Below are 23,002 nucleotides of genomic sequence, written 5' to 3' on the forward strand. Positions count from 1 at the left end.
GTGTTTCTCTCCATGAATCTGCCTGCTGTTCCTGCCTGTTTTCAGTTACATGCTCTGATTTATCTCTGGTGGGAAATGTACACGAGGGACTGGCTACAGCCAGTCGGACGGGGTCTCTGAGAGAGGGAATTCAAACTCTGGTAACGTCATGGAAAAAAAAGATAATAGAATCATAGAATCGATCGGGTTGGAAGGGACCTTGAAGACCATCTAGTTCCAACCCCCCCACAGGGGCAGAGACACCTGCCACCACTCCAGGCTGCCCAAGGGCCCATCCAACCTGGCCTTTATCACTTGCCACGAGAGTGCATCCACAACTTCCCTGAACAATCTGTTCCAGTGTCTCACCACCCTCATCATGAAGAATTTCTCCCTAATGTCTAATCTAAATCTTCCCCCTTTCCATTTAAAGCCATTCCCCCTCATCCTACCACTACATACGTTCAGGTGCTGGAAGGCTGCTCTAAGGTCTTCCCAGCACCTTCTCTTCTCCAGGCTGAACAATTCCAACTCTCTCAGCCTGTCCTCACAGCAGTCTTGTCCTCCAGCCCTTCATGGCCCCTCCTCTGGACCTGTTCCTTCTTATCTAATGGGGGGTGTCCCTGCCCATGATAAGGGTCTTGGAACTAGATGATCCAGTCAGTCTAGAACAGTCCACCCATCAAATCCATATCTCTCCAATTTAGAGAGAAGCATGTTGTGGGAGTCTGTGTCAAAGGCTTAATGGAAGTCAAAGTCTTAATGGAAGTCAAAGACTTAATGGAAGAACAGATAGTTCACATCCACTGCTTTTTCCGTGTCCACTGATGTAGTCACCCCATCATAGAAATCCACCTATTGGTCAGGCAGGACTTGACTTGCCTTTGGTGAAGCCACACTGGCAGTCTCGAATCACCTCCCTGTCCTCCATGTGCTTCAGCGTGCTTTCTAGGAGGATCTGTTCCATGACCTTTCCAGGCACAGAAGTGAAGCTGACAGGCCTGTAGTTCCCAGGCTCATCTTTTTAAAAATGGGCACTCCAGTCACCAGGAACTTTCACCTGGCTGCCATGACTTTTCAAATATCATGGCAACCACATCAGCCAATTCCCTCAGGACTCTGGGATGCATCTCATCGTGTCCTACGGACTTATATGTATATTCAGGCTCCTCAGGATGAGTCAGTCATGTTGCCATCAAACTGCGTACACAGCCCTACTCAGAACTATTTCTGGTTTCTATTTAAACTTTCCAAGAGCAGTGGAAGATCATTTACAGGAAATCAAATAGCAGACAATAGGGACCTACCTCAGCAGGAAAAATCACAGGCTTTTATTTACAAGGAATTAATTCTTCCAAGCAAGGGGGAGCGCCAGACACAGTGACAGACTCCCTTTCCCTTCCCAAATGGCTGCTAAAAGGGACAGACATTGCACTTTGTCAAAATGTTTACATATGGCCTCCCCAAAAGCCAAAAGTACTATCACTGAGAGCCAGAAATGAGCAATAAATAATACCACTGACTTTCACCTTGCTGCAAAAGCTTTCATCTTGGAGGACAGGAAATCCTTTCCAACACACTTCACACCTTGAAAAAATGCCTTTACATTAGTAGGTGGGAACTGAAATGACCTTCAAGAGAGGTGTTGATGCAGGAGGGAACCTAATCCAGAGACCATTTATTTGCATCCTTGCTCTGACAAAGGCCGGGGCTTGAGGAGCTTGTTCAATAGCCTGCTCAGTCAGCCATTGCTTCTGCTTTTAGGAAGAGAAGGCTGTTAGGAAGAGTGCTGTGATTCTTATTGTGCCTGATTTTAAGGGACTCTGGTGGGGAAAAATAAATTTCAATTTTCATGCCTTAGTCCTTGCAAGCTATTAAAATTGCACAATTACAGATGATGCTCTTTCTTACACTCATGTGGCTTTTGCAGCCTGTCAGTGCTCCTAGCAGGCTGAGAGGCTACTGGTTATTTACTGCATGCACTTGTCCTCCGCCAAACCTTCAAATAAAAGCATTCCTACAACCACTTGTTCTTCTGACTCTACAGTAGCTCTCTTGCCTGCCTGCGGACTTTTACAGCTTGTGGTCTGTTTATGGGTTTAGCTTTATAGCCAACCTAATTAGCTGCTGTGATAAGGATAATTAGATAATTGGGATAATTTGGACAGCACAGCATGAGGCTTTTCAAACCTCTTTTCTGAAGAGCTTTTTCTGCCACAGTGTAGGCTGTGACACTTATCTGATCTAATAGAAAGCAAAAATGCCCATATATCTCTGAGCATGATTGATTGCTGAGAGTTAACATCCAAGCCAAAGAGCTGAGAATAAGTAGCCTTAAGACACACTATGTGAGGACAGAGCTGTAGCACTGAACTCACACAGTCACAGCTGAAATACACATTCTGCGATAGCTTCCTCCTACCTCATGGGTTACAAAACCAGGACTTGGATCTCTCTTCCTAACCTGCTGAGTTTTGATAGAGTCAGTAATGAACCTCTAGAAAACTTATCAACGAAGTGGGGAATTCTCCCTCCATTAATGTCTTTAAAGCCAAACTGGATGCTTTCCTGGAAGATACGCTCCAGCTGAATACAACTTACTAGCCTCAGAGTAGGGACAACTAGAAAGTCTGCCATTCCTCAGAGAGGGTGACACTGCAAGGCCTCAAGCATCTCTTGCCTAAATGACTGTGAATTGATGGACTTTCTCTCATTCCCTTTTCCTTGTAGTTCCTAATCTAGCTGTTGTGAATATGGAAGTAGGAATGGCAGAGGGATCACAACTGCAAAAAGAAGACCCTTTTCCTGATCCTAATTGTAATTGCTCATCAGTTTGCAGGAGGTTAATATCCTGAATTGCTTCAAGAGGTGAAGTGTCATCCAAAGCTTAGAGAGGACTGAAAGGCAACATATAAACTAGGAATACACAGGAAATTTGAAAAGAGCAAGGTGGGGAGAACAGACATCAAAAGTCTGGTTGAATTTTCAGCATTCACTGGAAGAGACTATTGAGCAATCAATGGAGCCTAGGCTGAGAAGGAAGAAGGTATTGGACCTATTAAACACACTGCATGCTCATGGAGAGAGAAAGAAATGCTAGTACTGATGACTGATGGAATTTCTAGGGCATGAAAAGGCACAATGACTCAGCATGGAGAAAAGCAGCCAAGCCTAGCTCTGGTGTTTACTGCTCTAAGTTGCCCACAAGAACTTTTCCCTCTGTGTCCACACTGGAAATATGACAAAGCTGACTAAGGGAAGCTGAAGAGAAGCAACTTTCACAGCTGGAGCACTACATAGGCTTTCCCGGGGACTGGTACAGTTGCAGGTGTGGAACACTCCCCTTTACTGCACCGCAACAGGCACACCACATCTGGAGACAGAGCAGTGTGGACAGCATCACAGCTGGCAGGTGAGACAAGACTAGGGAGCCCCTCGAGCACAGGCAGTTGGCCAGGGATCAGTCCTAACAGCTGAGCTATGAAAAACGAACTGAGATGAAGCTGAAACACCAGGAAGTTCCGTGAGAGCCTGCTATTCTTGTAATCCTGGGTTTGCCTGGGGGCATAAAGAGCAAAAAGCTTTCCTAACAAATTGGTTTACTGAAGTTTTTAACTGAAGACAAGCAAGGATCTAATCTATATGGAAAAAACACGCATGATTCATGCCAAATACAAACAGAATTATAAGAAACTATGTGCTGGAGATCCTCTAACTTTCAGCATATTAGACCTGAGGAGTCCAGGCAGCACTGGTGTGGTAGAAGTTCCCTGACTTTTTCATGAGGGCTGGTCTTGTCCAAATGTCATTCCTGCAAGAGAAAAAGCTGCATTCTCCCTCACTCCTGCAAAGCAGATGAATCTAGGTTTTCCTGGTTAGTAAGGACCAGACGTTCTTCAAGACCAGCAGAAATTGTTGGGCAAGGCTAAAAGCCAAATCAGTTCTTAACTTCTTCCAGTAGTCTCTTGCGTTCTTCATAATTACTGTTCTGTATAAATATATGCTGCAATTAACTTGACTGATCGCACTAACATCTATGGGCTATTGCAATGATTGCAGGCTTTCTGAAATAAAAGCCACTATCTGTTTTTGGATTGTAGTTCAGTGATTTGCACTATATTTATGCTCCTAGATGAATGCCTCTATTCCATTCTTTCCATTAAATTATGCTTAGCTTTTACATGTAACTGAGTCTTCCAATAGACCTTACTCTTAATCACTACTGAATAGAGCTGAGCAGCTCTAGTCATAAGTAGCACATTTTAGCTGAAGTGATTTTTCCCTCACAAGATGTCACAAGATGTCAATTTGAGTAAGCCTTTTTTAAACATAACAGTCTGTAGTGATGATGACTTTTCTCACCAGTATTTTTAACCTCTATTTTATGCAGAAAAGAAAAATATACAGTGTATTTACTCATCTCTGGTTTTAGTTATTTGCTGACATTCCAGTGTCATTCAGTTTTCCAACTGGCCTGTCATAAATTATTGTAGAAGTGTTGAGGCAGTTATTATGTTTTGGGATGGAAGAGAAGGATGTATGTACAGACATGAAGCAAGTGGGAAAGTGGACATAAGCATATAGTGTGTTCACCAAGTGAGATGATATATCATGTAACAGATGGCACAGGATGTGATAGAAATGTTACAATATCTACTATACAGACATTATTTTTCTCATTATTTTACTCTTAAATAAATAAGGGCAGCTGCCACTCAGCAATGTTTGTAACATCCCATCCTTTCTGGATTATGTCTCCTACCAGTGGTAGTATATCCTAGCACTTGGAACAAAAAAGTACTCATAAATTGGATGAGCAACTGTTGTTTAAAATACTTTAATGATTCCCATTGAAGGCCACATGACTATGTCTCAAGAAATGATGTAAAACTAATAAAAGTAACATAAGAATAAATATATATGAGAACTACCCCCCCCCCCCCCAGGATATTTTGTGTGAATGTGTAGATCGCAGAAGAAAATACTTAGTGTTTTCTTTTTCAATCTGGCCTAGAATGAAAGAAGATTTTCAAATTTTGCACTGGTGAAAAAATATAGCTGTACTCACATATAGATGTGGCATATCCACGTGGAAGTGCTATGACTTGTTGCTGCTTGGTGACTGTTGTCCTGTTTGTGTATCCAAGGAAGTATTGCAGCCCCACTAACAGCCAGCACCTACTACTTCTTTAGTAGTTGAGGTTCATCTTAAACCTTCTTTAGGGCTGAATATTCCTTTCAAAACGTATGTCATCCATATCCATTATGGATTTAAGTATGACTGTTATCTCTATAAATATCCTCTCTGTTTCTGAGTTCTGTGACATTGTCTGGCAACAAATTACACTATGCAAAAATAAATATAAATGAAAACACGTCCTTTTCTGGATTTGAATTTGTTTCACTGAATTGTCCTGTTTGGCTTTAGGTTTTTTTACATCATGAGCCAAGGGGAGCCCCGTCTTCCTTCCCTGACACTTTCACAGCTCACACAATTTTATCATATTTTTCTTCTTCTTGAAAAGATGTTTAACAGTCTCTTCGCAGAGATTTCTCTTCTAATTCCTTCATTATTTTCATTAGCATTCTCCAAGCTTTGCATAAGGAGGATGCTTTTAGAGACAAACCAGCAGGAATGCACATTATAGCTTTGCTGTTGTTTCATCAGAATGACAGAAATTATTTATTTAACTTTTGGTGAAAGATGCAACTATTTTTTAATTTAGAATGACTGAAAAATATCAACGAGCTAAATGTTATAATTTTTTAAAAGTTCAAAAAGACACACATTATGTAGAAAATGGATTGTATTTAAGCCTGAAAACAAAATCAAACACTTCCAGATGACCAAAAAATAGCTTTGGGGGATCTAAAGGAAGGTTTTTCTAGACAATCCTTTCAGGATAAAAGTTACACATCCAAGTTACTTGCCCATTTGAGGGTGAGAAAAACACTCATTCTGTAGTTAATTTCCCTCCCAACTGCCCAAATTACCATACCCAGATAAGGCAATACCATTGATTTTATATAGTAACATTACAATAGTTTTTGTTGTTTCTTATTCCATCTCACCTACAGCTTCGTGCACCATTTACCTTTTGGTTTTAGTTATATGCTCCTACTTTTCCATCTATTGCGATTATTTCTGAAGAGTTAGCTCAGTAAGGAAAATCCTTACACTTCAGTGCTCAAAGACAATTACTCATCTGCTGAAGCATGTGTAGGACTATTGGAGCAGCCTGATTTCTCTCTGTATGTTCTCAGATCCCACAAGTGCTTGTTACTGGTCTTTGCTCTTTAGAGTGAGTCACTGGCTGTGAGATTCTCCTTGCAAGTGTCAAAGGCATCTGTATGTAGTGTTGGTCCTTTGGTCTCAGAGAGGCTGCAATTCCTTCCCTCCCGTTTGCCACAGAGCGGCAATGTCTCCCAGTCTAAACCCCTCCCCAGGGGACAATGGTGCAAGCAGAGCATGGGAAAGAGCTCCAAACAGGCAGTAATCTCTGGTGATTGGGCTGGAGCTGATGTTTCTCTCCAGCCTATGAGGACAAGCCATTGACTCAGCTGTAGGAAAGCTGTTTTGTGCCGGGGACAGCAGAGAGTGGACACCACCTGAACAGCAAGCACAGTGTTCTTCTACACCCAGGCAAAAAGTTGTTTTGCCAGTTTTTGGCCATTAAATTCACATTTCCATGTCAAATACCTCAACAAGTCCAGCAAACACGTTGGTATTGAGACAGTTGAGCAATTAAATGATTTTAATCAATGTTGCAGACATTTCAGGTAAAGCAACGTGTGTGGGCCAAAGGCACCACGAACAACATTAAAAAAAAACCCAAAAAACCCAAGTCCTTAATTCTGTAAAGTGTCAAACATTCAAGGCTCCTACTAGCTTTGTAAGGAGGTAATTTTGTCCAGAGGCAACAACATTTGACCCAAATGGACCATTTTAGAAGGTCAGACAGCCGTTGCCAAGCTGTTGTCCTTGAGCTGTCAGATAAATGGGGTTCTCCAGGTGTTATTAATGCTGAAAGCTTTTTGCTTGGACTAGCATGGGGAGATAGGGATGTCTCCTGGTAAGTTAAAAGGCTGCTTTGCACATAATAAAAGATGCTTTAATATTGTCCCACGGAGATTCATCTTGTTTCTAATCTATCAAAACTAATTTGTGCCACAAGGGCCTTTGGATCATTGCCCAAGTTGCCTTGCCCATCTCTCTAAAAAAGGAAAGTTTGGCAGCATCGTTGTTTCATGAATGAAGTAGATAGATGTAAACAACACTGTAAGTTTAATGGGGTCTCTGCTTACAAGCATTAGTCCCCCTCTGACCCCATACTCTAGACTCCTGCTGACCTGGGGGTTAGGCTCATCTGAAGATAACATGAGTATCTACACCAGTCCCCAGATTTCTTCAAGCTCATGTTGACTCTCAGCCTGTCTGCCTAAAATATACATGGGGAAGGACAGATTGCTTTCTGCACCAAGTGCTGTCTAAAGGAAATGTCTGCTGAGTTTTTGCTTCTGGGCCAAGTTTCCTGCTGTCTAGCATCAGGGCTTTGGCAAGGCACTCTGGGCCCTGTCAGAAAGAGAATCTATAAAAATGGTTTTTCCTTGTCATCACACATAATTAAGGACAACGTTTTAATCAGGCTGCTCCCACTTAATTGCAGTGCTTTGCACTACCTACCCTGGACTTGCTCTTTTAAGTAGATCCAGTGCATTTGTCAGACTAGGTCAGACTGGGAAGATGAAACCTCATTGGAGATATGGAGAAGTCCATTATATTATAAGGAAGGAATGTGCTCATGTCATGGTGTGTTACAAAATAACCATGGTTAAATGCAGGAGGGATTTGTTGCTGTGGGACTGGAAGAAGTCAGCTTTAAACCCTGGTAGCTTGCTGTGGTTTAAGAGACCGTGTGGAGAGCTGAAGGTTTCAGAAACAAATCTTGGGACCGGATAGGCAATTTTGATTGATTTGTTTTACTTGTATTTAAGTAATAAACAGAGCAATGAAAATAATTTGTAGATAACTCCTCACCCATGAAAATTATCCCAAAAAACTCAAGACCTGTTTTTATTTAAAAAATAAAAGAAGAACTCAAGCAGGAAGCCATGAGCTGTAACCTTTTGATATTTTGCAGCTCAACTGCTCCAGAACATATTCACCAAAGAATTTTTGCAGCATGCCTTGGAAGCCATCAGTTTTAGACCCTGTCAGCTCAAGGCGTAGGAAGGAAGAACATTTCCCAGCATCATGGAGACCTTAAAACTTGTTTGGTTGATAGCCAAGAGGATCCTACAGGAGCACTCAAGCAAAGGAAACTTGTGAGGGGCAACAGTCACAGAATCACAGAATCACTAGGTTGGAAAGGACCCACTGGATCATTGAGTCCCACCATTCCCATCAATCACCAAATCATGCCCCTCAGCACTTCATCCACCCATCCTTTAAACACCTCCAGGGAAGGAGACTCAACCACCTCCCTGGGCAGCCTCTGCCAGTCCCTTCACTGCTGAACCATCATGATCTCCACAGCTTGTTCTAAGTGCTGCAGATAAGGCAGTGGTTGGGCATGATATCCTTAGTTTACTGTGCACTGATCCACTCAGTCCATAACATACTTTGCTCCAGCTTCGGCTTGTGATGTACAGCCCAGTACAGGGCTGTTATGGGAAAAACAGGGATGGGCAGGACAGTTGTAAGAAGTGCATTGACCTCTTAGTGCTACTTGCCACGCCCTGTGTTTTGAAAGCTCTCACAAATGAGCCATAGAGGCATATGGATGTATATTGGCCTTGCACATGTGTATGGTCAGCAGGGGACACTGAGCTTCTACAAGGTGTCATTGCAATCAATGTTGAATCAGTCTGTTGAATCAGTCACTATGTACTGTAGTCTGCCTTGTGCAAAGCTGATCATTCAAAGATGGATGCAGTCTTCTGTCAGAGATGCTGCTAGCTATTGCTGAATGAAAGCTAGAACTAAGATGTTTGCAAAACCTTTTTAATAACACCAGTCAGCTGTTTATGATATGTTTTATCTCTTTTAGGCTTCCTATCAAGAAGCACAGGGAATTACTGCCATCAAGACATAAGGTGGATGGAGACCAAAGTTGCATTTTCTGTTCAAGTGTATTGAAATTTTGTGGTCAGTTAACTGCATTTGGTTGCTGTTACTGTTCTTGTCTTTCTCTGAGAGAGGCAACTATGGAGAACTACCACTCCAAGCATGAGTGCGTGAACTGTAGATTTCAACCAACAACCTTTCCAGTTTTGACAGTTCCATTTGGGGGTACTCCAGAAGGTAAAGCACAGACAACATAAGAATCTGTGCCACCAGCTTTATGTCTTATTGATAATTAACTTGATTTTGTGCTGTCTGAATGAATGGCTGCCTGTATCATAAACTGAACAGGTCCCATGCAGGACCATCAGACCTGCAGATGATGAAATATCTGCATGAATGTCTACATCAAGAGAAGCCTGTCTCCAGCAGTGCCCTGTACCATGTTTTGCAGAGAGATGGAGATAAGGTATATCACTGCTCTGCAGAGAGAGATTGGCAGCGTAACACATCCCTGTCTCGATTGCTCAGAATGCCATCTTGTGCATACAATTAGCAGCTGTGGCATCTGTTGTGTCCATTTTCATAGAATCATAGAATAGTTTGGGTTGGAAGGGACCTTAAAGAGCATCTAGTTCCAACCCTGTTGCCACAGGCAGGGACATTTTAGTCAAGTATAGATTACATAGTAAAAAGATGGTGGCATGATGACAGCTTGAGACTCCTGTCCTAGTTATTCATTAGCTGTCTCCTCCTAGTTCCCTGATATTGTCAGAGCATTCCTTGATGCTGGGCAAAACAGGGGTTTCTGGGGGCCCAAATCTTGAGAGAAACAATGGTGCTGCAAAGCATCCAGGAAGGAGAATGTGCATGAATGTATGTTATAACCTGCATAATATAGAACATATCCTGTGTCCCTTCCTTCCACCGTGGGATCATCCAGCCCAACACTGTGGGTGATGCTGCATGTCACATAGCCCTATGAGGGTGCAGGGTCATACACAAAGGTCTATGACCCTTTTGCCTTTCACTCACAGCTGTTGCTTTTCAGTGCTCATGAGTGCCTCTGTTCTCAAGGGATGGGGTTGTGCTGCACACATGTAGGTGTCCATGAAAGGAGCAAAGGACTGGCCCTAGTTGTGATCTTTCTCATGGTACCTATCTAAGCCTCAGCAGCTTTTCAGAGGTTGGAGAGCTGGTGGGAAAGTGCTGTCAAGCTGACCTGTGTTCTGCCTGGTATGACTGACAGTCCCCCGTGTGATTTCAGGCCGTGGACTTGTTTCACATGAGCATGCTCAGAATAGGTAGACCATGTCCAATGTGATGGGATCTGCAGGAGTTTCAGAAATGCACTGCCCTGGGATTTCTGATCCTCCCCTTGGTGGTCAGTTCAAATTATTAAAAGTCAAGCTTCCCAGCCATGTTGATTTCTTGTCAATGATTTTGCCCATCACCCACTGGAAACCTCTTTCCAAATTCCTACCCCAGCCACAGATATTCACAGGAGAGGAATAAATAACTGGATTGGCCAGAAATAGGAGACCGGGAAGCAAGCAGTGAAAATCCCCTTTTGACAATGCTCAGTCTGTGAATAAATGCTGAAGGAGAACTGTGCAAAGGGAACATCACTGTTGCCAGCAGTAGGCCCCACTGGGCACTCTGTACTGGACTATATTTCAAGGACATTTGTAAGCTCCATCCACTTTCCAGAATGTCAAGTGCTTGACAGGACCAGAGAAGATTTACATCTAAGCAACATAGGAAGGATCAGCTGAGGAGATAGTCCTCTTCATTCCAGGATTGAAGTCAGGCTTCCCGGAGGTTAATCAGTCTTACAGCCAAAGCATGAGGTTTATCAGTCTTACAGCCAAAGCATCCACAATTCCTCATTCTCCTAATATTTTACAGCACCAAGTTACCTGGTGCATGCATTATCTTTGCAATGAAACATTTGTGAGAGGTGGTGTTATATTTTCACCAGCAGTGAAAATAACTCCCTGCAGTATTATCTCAATAGAAGGAATAGATAGGTGGGCCAGTAACATCTTATGCCGTGCCAGCTGTATCCTCAAAAGGACCTGACTTGGCAAGAAGTCTTGGATCTTGATGGAAACAACCTGCAGAAAATGCAGACAAGTATTAAAAATCCCAGGCACTACAGTCACAATTATGTTTGATTGCCTAAGTGTTATGTAACACTGGACATTTCCCATTGTCACGGAGTTCTTGAACTCAGATCACAATAAGTTATACTTAAAGTAAACATCTGACTACAGTGAGGACAGAGCAGTGACAAAAGCAGCTCCAACACCTAGAAGGAGATGGCCATAGGCGCATGTGGCAAAACCAGTTGCATTCTGGTGAGGGACAGCTAGTCCAGGAGATCACTCCTCTCTTGCACATCCCTTGCACTGTGGTCAGAATTCGGTTTTGCCAAGCAGTAAACTGTAGGCAGAGCTAGCATCCCTGGAGAGAAGCACACAGTTGACACCACTGAAGCATGCTCCTGGTTTGAATAAAATGTGCACACTACAGGGCGTGAGCTTATCTACTACTACTGTGCCACCATGGTTTCCTGGCACTGTTGGAAGGCTTGGCTATGTGTCATTTCTATGTTGTCAGCTGTTCCTGGGAATTCCTTTTATGTTTGACAAAACCCTGTGTTTTAGAGGTTAAAGGATCAGTTCTATACCTGCTGGTCCCAAGAAGACCTTGGTGGCTGTGATGGAGACCAAAATCACAACACAAATATGCTGCTGAGCCACAGAGCACTAAGAGAATCAGACTGGGTTGGCATATTTCCCATTGCCATCTAACTCTTCAAGCCAGCAGCTCATTTCTTGGCTTTGAAATCTCTAAGGTTGTTCAGTTTATAACTATCTCTTCAGATTTGTTTTTCTAACAGCAAGTCAAAATATGGTTTCAATTTCATCAGAAAAAGTCCTATTTATACAAGTGTTTGCAGTGGAGTTATATGGTCCTTTCCTGGTTGGATCAGACCATTACATTGTGTTCTGCTGAAGCTTGTGCCATGTGTGCTGGAGATAATGCTGATGGGCTGCGAATGCACCTTACATTCAGCACATCACTCTTCCTTTTTCTTTTTATTATCATTGAGGGAAACAATTGGGAAAAAGCCAGGAAAACTCCTTAAGTCATATTTCCAAGTCAGGACCTGGGATGTGGCCAGGTAGCTTTCAATAACGTGACAGGGAGCCAGTTTCCCACAAGCCATTTCAAGAATGCACCCTTCATCTTCACAGTCCAGTTTCATCACAAACACGGAGGATCCATGCACACACACCACACACATGGAGAACAAAGCAGAAGAACACATGACAAAGAAACCAAATATAAAATATGAGAGTTCTTGAATTTCATTTTGTCTCATTGTTTTGGACTCTTCCCTTTGGAGAATTCATTTGCTTAAATGCATACAGTTGTGTTACCTGCTATCATGGACAGTCTCAGTCTTTTAGCTTGTCATGAGGATGGGTCTTTATTTACCCACCAGCTTGTGAGAAGGGAATTTGCATCATGGCTCATCAATTACTCCCATCACTTCTCCAGTCCCTTTATCAGCAAACAGAAATATATCAGAGGAGCTAAGCACAGTGAGAGAAACAATGAATGTGCAAACACTACTTTTGCTCAAGGGCTTGTGTAGAAGTCAGTATCAGCAATATTTCTCTAAACGCAAAATCCTTTCCTTGCACCAAAGTGGTCTCCACATCTGTGGCACTAATTCAGTGCCCTGGTAACTAGCTGCTTACTGCAAATGCTTAGTCTTAAGTAAATCATAGGGGATATTTCAGAAAAAAGATTGACAAATGCCTTATGAGACATGTATTTTGTTAGAACATAGCCTCAAAAATAGACCAAATTCGTCATCATAGTCTAGCCACAAAAAGTAACTTTCCCATCTCTTTTTCTCAGTGGAATGTCAACAAGAAGCTGTGCAGCATAGTGTAAAATTGTACTTTGAAATTCAGCAGGTCAGTTCCTTGGCATATATTCCCAAGCAAATGGTGCTTTAATACCTATGAGCATCTCACTCATGAAAATCTATCAGTTTCTCAGTTTATCAGCCAGAACAGTAACAATATGTTTTCAAAGTACATTGAAGTGCTTATGATTATTTTTCTTCTTACTACTAAAAAATGTAAAACCATGTTCTTGTAGAATAATATATTTTCTTTATTTAAAAAATTTTAATTAACTTTAGGGACCAGTAATAATCTTAAGAAGTAAAAACCTGTATTTCAGACTATATTACTGCAAAATTTTAATCTTTCCCCAAATTTATTTAACATATAAATTTGTACAGTTTTTGTAACCACAAATACTAATTTTTTTGGTGGAAATTGGTTTGCCTAAGACTATATGATTTGCTCAGCACCCATGACTTGGAGGAAGCAGAGAGATTATTTTGAGCACTTAAAGATTTTCATTGTCAAAATACTCTTTCATATAATGTTTCTCTCATAGCTTTTTCCTAGTTCCTCAAATGAATTTGGGGAATCAATTCAGTGAAGAAATCCAAGATTAATTTAACCATGACTCAAGCATGACTCTACACACAAATCCAACTCGTTGCTGTGTCTAAATAAACACAAAGCTCAGCAGCACAGCTTTGGTATCCACATGTCTCTGAGCCGTAGCTCTCACTAAAATATATTGCTCCCTATATAAACGACAACAGCTAGAATTTTTTAACCTCAGTTAAAATCCAAAAACAAAGCAGGAATCCCTTTTCCAGCCCTTACCCTGTTAGATTTATGATCAAAAATACGATGTGTCTCTCAACAGGGGGAGGTCACAGAATGGTCTGAGCTAATAATGAATCCTGTGAAAAAATGCATTGTTGTTTGGTTAACCAGTGTCACACAATTAGGCAATGCTCAAAAATCAGTTAGTCATAAACTGTAGCCGAAATGGCATGTTTTTCTAGCTGTGGTATATTTTATTGCTTCTTAAAGCCCTGGTACTAGTTCTAAGCAAGATGTTTCTAAGTCCTATATGACTTTAAAGTAATGCTTTCTTAGAAAAAGAAGATTTTTCAAATCTGGAAATCATAGAGTACATAAAACATCCAGAAGAGCTTTAGAACAATTACTTTTGTCTGCCCTGCTCTGTATTTTCAAAAGCTTTTAGGTCAGTTTGTCTTTCTTCTTTTTCTTCTTCTTCTTTTTTTTTTTTAATTTAACTAAGATGCAGCTGTGAAAACTGGATTCTTCTTTTGAACTCCTGTATTTACATTTGCTTCTGGCAACCCTGAGGAAGTGTGATTATTTAAAAGCCTGCTGCAGAGTTTAAAATATTTTAACACAGGAAGCCAAAAGTAACATGTTACACAGTTCAGTGGATTTAGAGGTCCATACTGCCTTAATCTCTGTCTGTGGTGATCAGGTGAAGCTGGGGAGTAATTGCAGCATAGGTATGCTGGTGATTTCTAGTGACTAAGGCAATTAATAAAGGATTAATGAGGGAAAGAAATCGTTCTGAGCTGGATCAGACTTTCTCCCAGGTCAGACCATTTGTGCACAAGGCAATGCTTCTGATCTGTCTCAACAAGATTTTGCTACGTATAGCTTTTCTATAGTTAACCTGCATTTTAAGGTACATGGAAGCTATGACAGTTTTGGTCAAGATGTACCAACTAACACACTGGTCAGCATAACACAAAAAATGGGTCTCCTGACACAGGTAATCCTGCAGAGTAGCCATTGCCACAAGGCAAACTGGTTACACTTATAGCATAGAAGTGAGCAGCCACCAGCCACAAGTAAGCATGTCCCTGGGCAGAGGCAGTGATTGTCAGCCTGTCACCTGGTTTTCTTTGGAAACTGGGCACTGCTGTGGTTTTCTGTGCGCATCATGTGTAGAGGTGGACTCACAACTCCAGCTAAAAGTCAAAACCTAAAGCCTCAAGCAAAGTCTCTTTCCTCATCTCATTCCTAATCATAGAAAGATTTGAATTGAGTTTTAGTCTGCTAGTCAATGCAAATCAGCATAAACCCACTTAAATGCTGTCATCTTACCAAAATGAACAGATTCTGCTGATGAACTAAAGACCTTAAGTTTGGTCCAGAGAAATACTAAGGCAAACCTCTTGATAGTACCTGGGGAAGTAGTCCTACCAAAATCAGTGGAAATACTCATCTAGCAATGTTCCTATCATACGCTGCTGGATCAAGATATCAGGTGATATATGGCTGGTGATAGATTATATGTTCCAGCCGTTAAGGGCAAACTCCTATTGTATTTTGATCACTGAAGCTTTGATCTTACTTCATCTGTGGGTAGTAATCAGCATTACTTGGCTCCACATGTGCAGTTCCAGGGTCTACTCTGCAGTGAGACAGTGGGAAATACTGCTGCAGAATCTATAGCTCCTTCCTCCAGAAAACAGCCCCTGGAATGCATTTTCTAAAGTACTGGGCTGGTAATACTATTGAAGAAGGGCGGTAAAAATATTATGAAGATCCACATCTCCTCTGTACTTTTTAATTAACTAAATGACTGTGTCCAGATTAGCTTCCACTTCTGATTTTTTCATCTTTTTTTTTTTCTTTAACTTGAGGGTTCAAGCAAAATCTGTTGAACAAGACATAATGAGCTATTTTGTTGCATCCTACAGCAAAGAACAACTCTAAGTACTCTGGCTTTTGTGATCCTAGTTACAAGTGGTCCCAAAAGCATGAGAATTCATGGTGTGGAGCTCTGTCCTAGTTAATTCCAAGATCATCTCGTCAGATTCAACTCCATGAGCTAGTGAGAAAGTGACATTAACCACATCACCATCCAAGATAAGGTGGACTGGCACTTAAGTAGTTATTTCTGCATGTTGATGTAAATCAACTAGATCCAGTAAGGACTTCCCAACTTCTACACTTTATTAGATGTGTGAGTTGTAAGAGTTGTACAGAGTTACTCTAGGTAAAATGGTAATGTATCCATACTGTAGTTTTCTCTTTTTTATTTTTTTTTTTTTAATTCAAAGTGCTTTTCTCTCTACATCTTGGTGCTGGGAGCAGGAAAAGAGCCTGATTGTGTCAGGATCCATTTAAAATCTCCTCAGTACAGTATGCGCCTGGCTTAGCTGGCCTGACTGTCACTGGAGAGGAGTGTGTGTGGGCCATGAACTGCTTTCATCAGCAACATTTGCTGGTCACTGTGGTGCTTACAGTGGCAGGAGATCACAGCACTGCTGCTTTTGGGGATATGTCAAGGAGCATTTGGGAGGTAACTGTCCAGAACGATGTGCTCTGGTGTGTGAAAGGACAGGGGAAGAAGCTGAGTTACTACCAGCACCTTTTAGTAAAAGGAAAAGCAGATTTTCATAAGAAAAGGACTCAATGTCCCAGGGACTGGTGTGAGAAGCGCTAGTCCTCTTTTACCTACTATGCTGAGCTCTCTTCTATGCCAGAGAGTATCACCCTGGCACAGTGAGGCCTTGACCTGTCAGGGCTCATGCTGCACTATTTCAGATGTTAAAATACAATTTCTCTCTCTAATGATGGTGAAGGGCTGAGCAAAATCTCTGCAACATTCAAGAGCAATATTCTGCATTAAGTGTGAATCCAATGTGAGTCTTAATACACGAGAACCTGAGAATGTGAAATAGGAATAGCCATTTTATTTTCTAAAAAGGTTTGCTCTTAAAAGACCTTCCTTTCATTAAAAATCTCCTAAATCTAAAGGGAAATAAGGACTACTAGAAAAGATGAGACAACACTCCGATGGCGTAACTTTGCTAGGTACCTTGCTCTTCCCATAAGGAGAGCTGTGTGCAGAGAGCAGCAACGATCTACATCACAGCCCATGCCTGCAAAGCTAAGTTCTGGCGTGTACAGATTCTTGAAGCATGTGTGTTCCTCGCTAACGGTGTCTGTGCAGAGGTCTTAGGTATCCTAATTCTCATCCAAGAGCAGAATAACTAAATCTTTCCCTTTGGGGTAATACGCAAGAAGCCCTGTTTGATATCTTGTTTGTACATGATTTCCACTTATCCCCTTCCAGAGGAATTTGCTGTCCTCTTGAAGAGAGTCCTTTCTCCTGGGACACAGCACAGACTCTTGGTGGGTGTTCCTCTGCACGTATGTTTCTAGATAGTAAGTTTGCCAAAGAGAAGTGTGTATCCCTTCTGCACTACTCCTATGTTGGAGGTTTTGACAGCTGCACTGTAAGTTTCTGTCACTGGCAGGAGGGATGGACTGACAGAGCATTGAAGGCTCTGTCTTGCATATATTACTTCTCTTTAAAATATGAAATAGTGTCACCTTAAACTAGACATGAGCCAGAACTGGATGCATAAGATTCAAATTTTGGCTGTCCTCTGGTGTCCAGACCTTTCCTTCAGGCTTGGTAGGTAACAAGGTTTGACCTGGAGTCAAGACACCCAAGGAGTATGCATCACAGCTCTGAATAAGCTTTGCTGTCCTTCTCTGTGTCAGTGGCTGGGAAATGACTTGTGGGTCTCTTCTAAATCGCTCATGGTTTTTCAGCACCTCCCTACTGGTACTTGAAATTCTTTTCCCTTCCTGCAATGAAGAATCTCTTGAGTCCCCAACAAGATATTCAGAAGACCCTGGGAAATTACATATTGCAAATTTCTTATTTCTCCTAATTTCTCCTTATCTCCTCATTAACCTTTAATGTTTTTCCCACCACCAGTCCTCAGTTTTGGGGATTTATTTTTGCCAGTTGATCTGGGAGATAACGGAGAAATAGGACCTTTTTGAAGCTATACCTTAACTACTATTTACTTAATTTCTTCTAATTATTCTCATTGTACATCCTGGTAGAGATGCAAATTTTCTTCCGCTGCTGCGATGTCTCCATTTCAGACAGCCAAAAGTGCTTATATTATGGCTCTGCAAATCATCTTTTCTCCCATGCATTTTTGGACAAAACAGAACACACAATTCTTTTGCTATAACCCCACATAAATCAGTCTCTCTAGCCACTCCATCATTTTGCTGTGTTTCTCTGAATTCCTTCCAATTTGTTCTCACTACTGTTACTCAGATGTCCAGAACTGAATGCAATATTAATATTCCACATACCGTATACAATGCCTGCCAGGCAAAGATTAGGAACTTTGTGAAGACTGATTATATAAACTTCCCAATACCACCAGTGATCGTGGAGTCATTGACTATTATAACCCCAAATCTGAAAAATTCCACTCATCTCCTTATCAAGGTCAATTCATGGTTTTGATGGTTGAGTGAAATACTAGCTTTCCTTATCCTCACTGCAGTGAAGGGTAAGCCAGTAGACTTTGGCATTCAGACACAGAAAGTCTCATATTCTAATAGCATTACAGTATTCGCAGACACCTAATGAAAAAGCCAGCCCTGGGCTCAGTATGTGTGCTGCCTGTTCCCTGCATGGGAGGGCTCGATACTTCAGGAGTCAACTGCAAACCAGCATGCTGGGCGAAGAGTAACTAAGTGAGTAGATGAGAAATGTTAATGGGAAACACAATCCTCGAATCCCTGCTCCTCTCTGGGACTGGAATCTATGTGTGCCTTTACTCTCCAGAATGCAAATGTGACATGGGGATATGGGACATTTTACACAACCTCCCTGAGGTCACTGTTTTGTAAGGAATGGGTACAACTAAAACATTTCAGAACTAGATGTTAGAACAATTGGCTCTGTGTAAAGCTCATTGTAATAAGATCGGTATTTTATGGTGGGACATGCTGCAGTATACAGGTGAAGAGTTATTTAAGTTACAACATACAGGTAGAGACAAGAGCTAGGCTTGAGATTTTGCTTATAAGAAACCTTGAAACACACCAGAAGCAAAGAACCTAGACTTGCATGGTGTGTATTGTTGCAATGATTTCAAGGAAGCTCAGTTATATTGTCTTCTTTCCTCAACTGCCTTGTGCCAGGCTTTTGAGGGATATATCCGTTGGTCATACCCTGGGCAGGGTCTCCCATAATGGATTCCCTATCCCTTTGTGCAGTAACACAGTGATGTATCACGTGAACTGTAGTCAGGCAAATCTTATGCTGGGTATATGTCCCTTCCCACCCAGTTTTGTCTTCTGCATGCAGTGCAGTAGAGATGGGATGAAAATTTCCAGTGCCCTGTTTTCACAAAAACCCAAACCAAAACACAACAAAACAAACCTAACAAACAACCAAACAAAACATTTTCACATGAAAAATTTTAACAAAACCATATACTTCTCTGCTTCTAAAAAAGGGCTGTTTATGTTTTAGTGAAATAAACCTGGCTTGCTCAAGAAAACTCTGACTCCATCTCACACTCTGTATAGTTCCCCAGACACTTCCAGTAAGAGATCAGCAGTGTCTAAATCTTATTTGTTCCCTTGTCATTGAGAGATGAATGAGACTTTTCAGCCATGGCTGTGCTTGGGAGTCCCTCTTTCTGTCCTGCCCATAGACGTAGGCACTGTCATAAGTTACTAAATAACCCTTGCCACACAGGTTCCAAAGTTGCTGAATCCCACTCCAACTGTGAGATAGTGATACAGATTCACTTAAGCTGACCCAGTGCTTGACATCATCAGAGACTGTAGAAGGGAGAACGACCTAAAAATACGCAGGTGTTTTGCTGGAAATAAACAGAAAAATGTAGATTTGCCATTACAATGTAAGTAAAAAGCAGCTTAACCACTTCCTGTCTTTCCTCAACATTTTTTTTAGATGACAGATGAGAGTAATGAAATATAAAGCAGTGTGAAGTTGATGTCTTTATTACTAATGTCCATTTACTTAAGACTGTAACCTGTAATACCTAAGTGTTTCCAGGGCAGGCTGCATTTTCAGGGTGGTACTAGATTTGAGTTCATATGCTTATGGTTTAAAATGTCACTACATATGAGTGTACCTGAAACCATCCAGATAAGCACTTGGAGCTTCTCTATCTGAACTCCTTGTGGACCATATGGGAAGCACCTTCACTGAGTAGACAGAGGAGTTTGTGCTGCCACAGAAGCATGATGACAGATAGCAGCAGAAACGTAGTGGAGCCACGTACTCATGTTGTAGGAGGCTGAAAGTTAGCATGATGGCTCAGGAGTGTCTAGTCTGAGATTCAGTGTCTAGTCTGAGATTCTGGTGGTGCTGGAGGATGTTTCCTACATTAGGGGAACAGAACTGGTCTGAAGCAAGTCCAAGTTCAAAATCAAATCTCTGTTCTGAAGGAAGTAATAAGTGATAAGGGTGAGATACGAGACTGAAATTATGGGCTGCTAACAACTCTCAAAGTCTTCTAGATTTAGTTACTGGAGTTATCATGGGCCAGATGTTCATGCCAACAAGTTTCCTGAGGAAAAAATATCTGTTCTACACACATTGACTGGAGGGCACTGCAGAATTGCCACAGAAAACCAATCCCTATGGAGTGCTTTCCAAAAGTTTTTGAAGTTAGTGGAAAGAGTCCAGTGATTTAATTGTGCATAGTCCATCACCCCTCTCTGAAAGGCTGCCTGGCTCTGCTAAGCTCATGAAAAGGACTAAACCAAATGCTCCTAAACTCACACTCTTTATGTAGGGGAGGAAATTCCCAGTTAACCTCTGGTCTGTTTCCAGATGTCGTTAATCACAATTCTATCACTAATTTGCTGATTTAATGACTTCTTCAGAATGTCTTCTAGTAATTCTTTGTGCATATTGGAAGGTAACACTAGTTTTGTGCAGCCTATGTAGTTTTTATAGCCATGAGCAGTGTTTTCAACTTAGTTCAGAAAGTTAAACTGCTGAGTGAACTTCATCACCACTAGGTTTCAGAAGACACATCAATAATAACTTGATTTTTCCTGCACACTTCTCATGCTATGAGAGCCAAGCAACATCTTCCCAAAGGAAAAGATTTTGAAGAATATTCAAGGGAAGATGTAGGGCTTCATTTATAACCAAATTGCTACAGTTACACCAAGGGCAATTATCATTTATTTTTTTTTAATGATGCTGGCATTTTTCAGATAATTCAGTCTGTACAGTATCTCTACCAGCTAAGGATTTTGTTTTTTTCACACAGTTTCTGCCAAATGCAGCTGCCTGCCTGCATGCGACATTTTGCAGACAAAACAACATTAATATATATTGGCCTTTAAGTATAAACTGGGATATTAAAGAGAAATAGTGGCTAGAAAAACTATCAACAACAGTGTGAAAAGACCTGCCTTCAGGATATTTTTTCTGTACATAGAGCATTCATGTTTGGAGCATTGTGCAATCTATGACTGAGAAACTCTCACCTCACTGGTTAGTTTTTGATGTTTCAATGAAGCATGAAGACAGCAAATCCCTTGATGGTTGGCAGGAGAAATTGATTCATTTCATGGGCCTCAAGAGGGCAAAGACCAAACTTAATAACCTGAGAAGTGAACGTTTTGAGAAGTCTGATGTGGATCTGGGCCTCCTATTTGAGCTCCTGACACTTACTCAGCTGAAAGTTTTTCACTTTGTGGAAATTTCTGAGAAGGCCAAAAATAACAGCATTCTGTTCCTCTTTGGAAATCCTTATTCCCTGCCCTCTTCCTTTCAAATCAGGAGTTCAGGTTGCTAAATCAAGAACCCTACCTAACCTCTGCTCTCTCCCTTTCCAACCTTGACTCTAGGCAAGGATGTCAGTGAAGGTGGATCATAAGCAATAACACTGAGGTAGTCTACTACGGTTCATTGTGGAAAAGGCTGATTTCATGAACAATGTACCCATGTGCCCCACTCCTTTTTCATGTAAAGTAGACATTCTTCATAAAGCTTTAATTAATCAAAACTTTCTTCCTCCTCTGGACGGCTCAGAGAAAGCTGGTAGGAAAAACACTAAAATCTGAGGAATCAAATGGGCCATATGAATCTGAGCTGCAACAGATTAGGTAAGACTGTCAAAGTGAACAGAAATTTTCTGCTTGCAAAGCTCCAAAAGGTGAATACCAGGAACTGGCCGTTATTTCCTGTCTAAACTTTCTCTTCCTAAGCTTTTTTTTTTCTTCTGTGGCAACTTCTGTTTATATTTTTCAAACTGGACCATCTTATTTTGATTTGCTATGCACTGCTGTGGTGCAGGTAGGAATTTGGCAAATGCATAGAAAATGTAAGGAAGCTATAAAAGAAACAAAGATTATTACAAATAGAGGTTTTGAAAATTGCTTAAGGTTATGCTTATGGTGTTTCAATGAAATTTGGGGCAGTGGAGTGACTGGCATTAAAGGGTACAGAAAAATATAATGTCCTTCCCATGGGAAAAATGTTATTTCAGTACTAAGGACAAACAAACAGTTAGGACAAGCATAAAACTTAACTGAGTTTATTTTTTAAAGAAAATCATAGGTTTAGAAATGCTGAAAAGATGCCTCCAGTTTTAAGTTTGACCTTATTCTTGGCATATCTTTTTCCCACAAGGGTCTGTGGTGCCCCATGGCCCATGGGGTCTTGTGACTGCCTCTTGCCACCCCTCATCCTGCAGCGCTGGCCAGGCCATGCAAGAGGCTTCTGGGCAGAGTTGCACGACATGTCCCTGCAAGGCTCCCACAGTGGAGTGCAGACACCAGGCATCATATCAACTCTGAACAAAATGTCATGGGCCTTCTGCACTTAATTTTGTGCTTTCTGTGGAAAATTCCACTGGAAATGATCCATTTCAAGGGAAAATGTTTATAATATTGGAAGAGACCCATTTTTGATAAGAGAAAGTGTGGGGGTGGGGGGCTGCTCCGTTCAAAATATTTTAATTAAGCCTACTCAACAAAAAAAATACTTATCTAACTCTTAGTCTAAAAACAATGGGTTTACTATGGGTTTACTATATTTGCTGTTAGACACTGTTGCAGGGAACTAAACCCAGTAATGAATCAGAAGTAAAACTCAGCTTGCATTCATTTTTCATCCAAAACTAACAAGCAAACATAGCTTTGAAAACAATGAGTTATACTGCTGGACAGGCTTTATTTTTCATTGTTTTGTTTCAAA

Source organism: Phaenicophaeus curvirostris, chromosome 9 (genome assembly GCF_032191515.1).
Source record: "Phaenicophaeus curvirostris isolate KB17595 chromosome 9, BPBGC_Pcur_1.0, whole genome shotgun sequence".
NCBI lineage: Eukaryota > Metazoa > Chordata > Aves > Cuculiformes > Cuculidae > Phaenicophaeus > Phaenicophaeus curvirostris.